The sequence below is a fragment of the Xyrauchen texanus genome, chromosome 6 (assembly GCF_025860055.1).
Source record: "Xyrauchen texanus isolate HMW12.3.18 chromosome 6, RBS_HiC_50CHRs, whole genome shotgun sequence".
Taxonomy (NCBI): Eukaryota; Metazoa; Chordata; class Actinopteri; order Cypriniformes; family Catostomidae; genus Xyrauchen; species Xyrauchen texanus.
The window spans coordinates 32,539,724-32,547,695 of NC_068281.1; positions in this window are offsets into that span (position 1 = coordinate 32,539,724).

Sequence of the window (7,972 nt, forward strand, 5' to 3'; positions counted from 1 at the left end):
TGCCATGTCTCGCATTTTAGGTCTGAAGAAAATTTAAAAACAAATGAAAATGAGGAATAAGTATTTGTACATTAAACACTTTTAAATTGTAAAAAATTGAATCTGCAGCTCAAGAGCTTTTTCCTCCATTGACCTCTTGTCTCAGTTCAGCTAATGACAATCATCAGGTAGTCAGGTAGACTGCTTGGAGACATGTATGTGCATTATAGCACCATTAGGCCCTAGGTGAACCTCTCATCTGCTAAAGTGCAAAGAACGTTTCCATCTGTTGTTGGGCTGCTAATGAGCACACCCCTCACGGACCAGCCTGGTTGTGGCTCAGGGGCCTCTGTGCAGTGTGTTTGCACCTCTCACACAGTGGGTGAACTTAATTAACAGGAGATTGGAGCCTCTTCTACATTTTAAAGGGATAACTGCACTACTAGGACCAGATGCCTATGAGGACATTATTACAATGTTTAGTACTTTTCAGTGGCCTAGCTAAAGGGTTAGTTCACCAAAAAAAGGAAAATTCTGTTATTTACACACCCTCATGTAATTCCAAACCGATGTGATGAACACAAAAGGTGAATTTAAGTTGGGAGATGTAAACTTTCAACATGGCAGGGGAGAATATGGTTTCTTTAGTGAATGATAGCTTCTATTCATTTTTCTAGATACAGCTAGTTGTTTACACTTGCTGTTTTGGATATATTCTGTACGTTTATGTATATAGGCAACAACTTGATGCATATTGTACATTTTTACACCAAGAAAATAGCATGTTTATGCCCAAAATACAATTCTTGTCAGCAAGCTGCATGAGTAATGCTTATTAGGCTGGCAACCATGTTTCCTGTTCTTTCCGACAACAAAACACTTGAATGTGACATACTCGTAATTACCACTTAAGAAGTGGGAAGTGGGATACTTTCGATAGCACATGAATGCAGCATTAGGATAATTCCTGCACTCAGTGGTCTCGGCTTGCCCTGCATGGCAGAAGGGGCAGTGCCAGGGCTCGAGTTGAGGGGGAGAGAGGATGCCATCCCTCATTACCATCCCCTTTAGATCAACTCTGTCATGGATTACTTAGAAAATAAATATTATTCTCTACGCATGATAGAATAACACACTTTAACCTCTTCAGCGCTGTGGACCCAGTGGGCGGGGCCAGGAGCTTTTATGATTACTCTGCAGGCACAGAGTTAACTGATCAGCGGGAGAGTGAGATAGAGGGGAGCTGGAGGGGGCAATTAGAGAGACAGAGAGAGACGCACGTGGCCGCTGTGTGTGTGTGTCTTGTGTTTATGTTGGTTTAAGTTGAGTTTGTCATTAAAGGTTTTGTTGACTGCTCAGCCGGTTCCCGCCTCCTCCTTGCCCATCCAATACTCGTTACAATATGAAATTAAAATTATGCAATAAACATGAACTAAACTACATCAACTATAACAGAACACCCCAAAGTACATAACTGATATTAAAAATAAGAAACATAACTATTCCCATAAAATATAATGATATGTAATGGGTGATGCAGGGAATTTTGGGAATGCTCAATTACTGTTTTTACTGTCATTTTAAAAATGATTTACCCTCAAATATACATGTACCCTCTTGTTAAACAAAATATACATTTTAACCATTAATTATAGGGGAAAATCAAATTTTTTACATACATTTTACCCTAAAATTAGATGTATTGTCTTTTTAAATATATTACAATTTATTTACGTGTATTTCACAGTAAATACTTGTTAACCAATTCATGTTTTTTTTTTACATTAAATTTAAGGAAATTTTTTACAGTGTGTGATAACAAAAAAAAGTCCCTGGATACACATCTCACTCATGTGTGGTACCATTTGAAAGCTTAGAATCTGACATTTTCATAAAATGCCATTACTTTTGCATTTATGTAACATAAAATAAGATAAGACCTGAAAACCTTTGTGTCACAAATGAGCAAAGAAATGAAAATATGAAAGTGTTTAATATATCACTCAAATAGACATGTCATAAATCAATCAAAGCTCTCAGTCACATGTGACTATGTGTTTTTTGTTGTTGTCCTTACTCCACAGTTTTAATTGTTCATCAAAAGAATCACAACATTAAATATGAATCTCTGTAAGACATAAAAGATAAACGTCTCAAATCTGCCCTTATCACTGCTTCTGTAAGCCCTAAATAGCAACATGCTCTATATCTACTCTTACCTTAAGCTGTTTTATGTAAAATTAGCCATTGTTTACTTCTCTGTGAGCTTGTTTGGGTAAATTACTCAATCTTATGTCTGAGAAGTTCAGAACAAAATATGAAGTCCAGTTGCATAATAACTGGATAAAATGATCAAATGTATGATAAACAAATCATCAGCAGAATAGGTTTATGATTAAATGTTGTACATAATCAAAACTGAGTATCTCAACTTTTCAACTACCCTTAGATTGTGCTTCTAGTCAACTCAGCAGCCGAGAAATTTGATGAAACAGTGAGGAAGATCTATGCAATCTAAATATACACTTGTTGTCTATGGACGAGCGCATATGTGAGTGCTCAGCTGCATTAGGGTGATAAAGCAAACCAAACCAGAATTACATGCTTATGAAGTTAGGACAAAAACAGTTGTCAGTTTTTAATTATGTTCATCATCGGATTGTAAAAATATACATGATTATTTATGAATTATTGGAATTTTTTGTATGTGTGTAATGTGAGTTATTACATTTGGATCAAAATGGAATATTCCCATCTTTACACTGCAAAGTTGGAACAGAAGCAGCATCAAAAGTGGCATTTAGGTGCATTTACACAGACTGTTTAATGCTTCTCAGAGCAGGCATAAGTGTATTTACACAGCAATAACTAATGTTATGAGATTAATGTATTAAATATTAAATTATGAAAACAGAAATATAAAACAACTGAATATATTAAGTTATTCTTTCTAATATGAATCTAAATTATAAATATATGCTTTATCATAACAAACAAAAGTTTAAGTCTACCCTGATTCTGCATTTCATTTACACAGAATTGAAACAGCCTCAGAACTGCCTTGGATTCTAGGAGCTGAGGTGGATCAGTGCAGGCTTAATTTGTCTGGCTGTTGCATCTTTACGCAGAATTTTCAGCAGGCTCAGAGCAGGCTTAACTCTGCAGTGTAAAGACACCTATGTAGATTTAACATGTTTGGGGTTGTCAGGTATCAAGAGATGTAATATCCCAATCAGAGCTTTAGCCTACACTTTTACAGTCTGGAAATGTTCAGCCAGTTTTTCCACTTAATTTGCACAATCTGGCAAACACAGGCTTGCACGCTCGCTCTCCACTGCCAAAAAGCACCTTCAAAAGTGGTCAAGGGAATATTTTGGACATTATTTAAAAAGAAGAGAATGGAAGGTAAGATATTGCTATGACTAGTATTTCAGAACATTTCCAGTGACTTAATAACGCTTTCTTTCGCCATTGCTTCAGCATCCTGCGTAGAAACAACCTCCATTAATTTGGTAACTGGAATAGAAAAGATCAATAAAAGATCAAAAGAAAACAAACTTCATAATAAAATACAATAGCAGAGGATAACAGGTGAATATTATGACCACCTTTACTGCAGAATTTAGCTTTGCATTAGTGCCATGAATAAAACATTTTAAGATTATAAAAGTCTAAGGCACATTATATTTTTCACAAAAACATTTGTCTTCAAACAATTATTTTAAATATTCTGCTTTTAGTGAGACAGCCTAAATAGATAGAAGATCTGTGGTGAGTTATCCAAGAAGCTTGGAACATCCTATCTGCCAACAACCAAGAAAAACAGTGTCCAGGTGTACCTACATAGGAAAATTGGGGCTGTTTTAAAGGCAAAGGTTGTCGCACCAAATATTGATTTAGTTTTTTTTGTTTACTGGACTTAGCATGCTGTTAATAGATAAATAAAAACTGTTTAAGGCATTAATTAGGAAGATATCCTCACTATGCAATATTTTTTCACAAGTGCCTAAACATTTTGCACAGTAGGTTACATAGGTATACATCACTTTAAATAATTATTGAGTGGTTATAAAATAATAAGGGCTCTCAACAAATTCTTCTCTTGTCAGTATAGTGTACTTGGCTGTTACAAGACACAGTTGATGCATTGCAAGCTGTTTCCTGTTTTGAAGGGTGTGTTGGTAAACTGCAATCTATAGAAATATGTTTCTTTTATCTATACTCTCTGTCCTAAGAACTAACGTATTTCATATCAAACATGTATGTCATGTCCAGATAAGGTAAAGAATGTTTCTATTGGAATGTTGTTTTGCTGGACCATGTGGAAGAAGGATTTGATAGCATTGGTTCTCTGTGTCATTTCTTTCTTCCGTCAGCTGAGCCGCACCGAGACTGGGATTGCAGATCAAGAAAATTAAATACACTGAATGACAAAATTATCTAACAGTTGTTATGACAGCTTCTTTTACTGATCATGAATTCCATTTATAGAATGGAGCAGAAAGCAGATTTTTGTTTTATAGCTACAGTTTAAGCAACGTAGAGCAAATGACAGCTGACAGTATTTTCCATAATGCTTTTCAATAGTAAATACATAAATATTCTGACAAACCATATGTGTCCCTAATCATTTCCTTATTTACTACATGTTCCATCAGTCAAAACATAATAATTATTTTTTTTTTTTACATTTAACATGAAGGTTTTAAGGATAGTATAGTTTTATGTCATTGTATGCAGAGGCATACATGATGTAATAACTTCTTCTAATGTACATTTTTGCATTAACAAATCATATTCCAATTCTATATAGGCCTATGTTAACATGCAATTTGAGACTATAGCGATTTAGTCTTTCAGATTGCATAATTTAGTGTAAAAGAACATTAATAAAAATACTTGTATTAATGTAAATAAATTTTAAATGAACAAATTACACATCAATATTTCTCTGAATGTGAAAACTTTTCTGTTAAATGTTGAACTGGGTTTGGCTAACATGCTAAAGCTAGCAGCAATGCATCACATGCGTTTGAGACGACACTTCATTCGGCAAAAAACGGCAAATACTTCCATGTAATATATATGGGATGGTATTGGCTCATGAATTGGACTTCGTTTCATCAACACTTCAAAGGGATCTATAAATGTCATTTTTGGCAAATTTTAACTAACTACATTCATATTTATCAGTGTTATTTTGTGTAATGTAATTTCTGCATGAATAGAAGTGTCTGCTCGTGGCTTTTCTTACCCTAAATGGTGCTAAATTTAACAGTTTAATTAAGTAACTTTAATTGACTTTTAGCCAGCTCAGTAGGGAACCTAAACTAATTTACAATTTATTTTTCGAAGTGTTCAAAATAATAACTGTGTGATATTGACATCTGCTGGTCGATATAAGCTAAGGCAATGCTTGATGTTCAAGAGAGTTTAGTCTCTGTGCACCTCTAAGGTAATTATTGCATTTGAACAGGGCTGCAAAATTAGTTCAAGACAATTCAACATTTACCTGATGAACTGCCAACCAACCCTTTCAATGTTTTTAACATTAAAAGTATTTTCTGCTGTTATTGTTATCCTTCTATTTTCTTTATTAGTGTCTACAATATACTCTACATATCAGAAAACAAATCCAAGGTTTCCCCTCAAGAGGACAAGTAATCTCAATAGCCTGTGTGACTTTCAGCTTTGACTATTTTTGTGCCTCATATTAGATGGTTATTCCACAAGATAGACTTACCTTGAGAGATGTGTTTGATCACATGGTAGGTCTGAAATCAATAGACTATTCAGATCCAAGGCCTCCTACTGTAATGTGAATGAATGTCTGGACCTATAGCGTGAGAGTACAACATGATATTTATGAGGGTAGATATTTGACTCCAGAAGTCTTTGAACAAGTTTGTGCCGATAACTATTTAGAGAAATAATTTTTATAAATAATAATATTTGTATATTTATCATAATATCTCCTGTGGTGTGACAATATATAGTATGTATAGACTTCTGAACAATTTTGTATGTATTCATGTGAGAAGAGAAGACTAGAGAACAAGAGGGTCGTCTAGGCGTGCTAGTTCCATGAGTATATTGTGTAAACATCCCTTAGATAAGACACACTAATGGAAATTCAATAGTACCAAAGGGTCATTTCACACCTTGTTGGTATTTATTCAAACGCATTTCATTTTAGTTGTTATACCGTTAAAATATTTAAGAATTGATGAGCTTAATTTGTACAGTGGCAGTTACATTTATGTCAAGATAAATTTGTTTTACTCTGCCCTCTGCTGGCTTGTGACAACCTCAGCGTGAAATAGTCGAGATCTCTAGATTTATTTAGATTGTCTTGTAGACTGACTCTCTCTCTCTCTCTCTCTCTCTCTCTCTCTCTCTCTCTCTCTCTCTATATATATATCTGTAATATATATGCATACAGACTATGCATATTATGTATACATTCTGTATATGTATGTACCCGAATACAGTCTACAACTCAATCTAATAAAAGTTTGGATATAATTTGGATAGAAGTATTGTGTGTGTGTAATGTCTTTGTCACAGAAAGAGTAGGATATATATATATATTTTTTTATTTATTTTTTTATTTTTATAATGCGAGCAGTCATTGTTTAGTTCTGTAGTATTTGCTGGTCAATTGTACTCTTTAATATTCTAATGAAAACTGCACCTTTAATAAATTATTCACAGTTTTACAAGTCACAGTCAAGTACAGCCCAACATGCAAAATGGCACATAATCCGAAAAATGTATAATTCCAGGTCAAAATTAAGCAAATTTGCAGAATTATTTGTGGAAATAAACTGTCACTGAAAAGGGAAAATGTTAAGAGGTAGTCCCAAACCGCACGCTTCTGCACTATTCTACCTCAAGTAGTGTGAGCAGTGGGTTAATACTGAAGGTGCAACAAAAAGAAGTGTACTATAAGTACCCGGATAATGCACTTTTTCGACCATGAAAATGGAGTGTGGAATCTTGGACACTGTGCACTTATCGCTCTCGACTTCCCATACTTAATGGAAGGGACGAAGTTACCATGCTGCATTGCTGGTCTGACAAACAATTGTAAATAATGGAGAATGTACAAACTAGTGAATCTTCAGTGAAGACAGCACCTTATAAATGTAAGATGAATGCTTTACCATCATTCCACTCTGTTTGAATATGTACTTTGTTTGAGATAGAAGTGTTGAACTGAGGCTGACTAGTGCTAGCGTTTAACGCGCTAAAGCTAGCTGCAACCTATCCATAGTTTCCCTGAGGAACCATTGTGTGGCGCCATGATGATTCTAATGGCCTGTTTTCTGTTTCTGATCTGGAGAAGCAGTGTAAAAACTAGCCAAAACGAGCATAAGTTGGAGAGAAAATTTATTTCTGGCTCAACTTGTGCAGTTGTTGGCGATCATAACAACTTAAAAGAGTTAATGCTATCAACTTAACTAACCTCTGACCACTGCTTCATGTCATATTACTTAATGCACTGTCAAAAAAACTAAATCCCAGTTATTTTGACTTCCTGAAGTATCGGCATTATAGAGCAACTTGATTTTTATCATATGTAATATTTTAAACATCACATTACCCGTTAAGAATATAGACGAGTGAAAAAACTGGAGTCCGGAAACTGAAAACAGGCATATCGTGGAACACATCTGCGCTCAGGAAAAAGGTGGATTTCATGGGTTTGAAACATTAAATGTTAAATGGCGAATGCCTTATGTAGTAAAAAAAGTTACGTGTTCCATTTGGGGAGATACTACACTTTTAAAATTCATACACTACATGTCTGAGTGCATAGTGTATATTTTTAGAGTATAGTGCGTCAATTGGGACACAGCTAATTAATTTTTCTCACAATGCAAAGTTAAGAAGGTCTGAAAAAAATAGCATGGGATCACATAGAATCACAAACTGTCATGGTTGTGCCATATAATGTAAAAACAAAAAATGTATGCCTAAACTCTTTAGG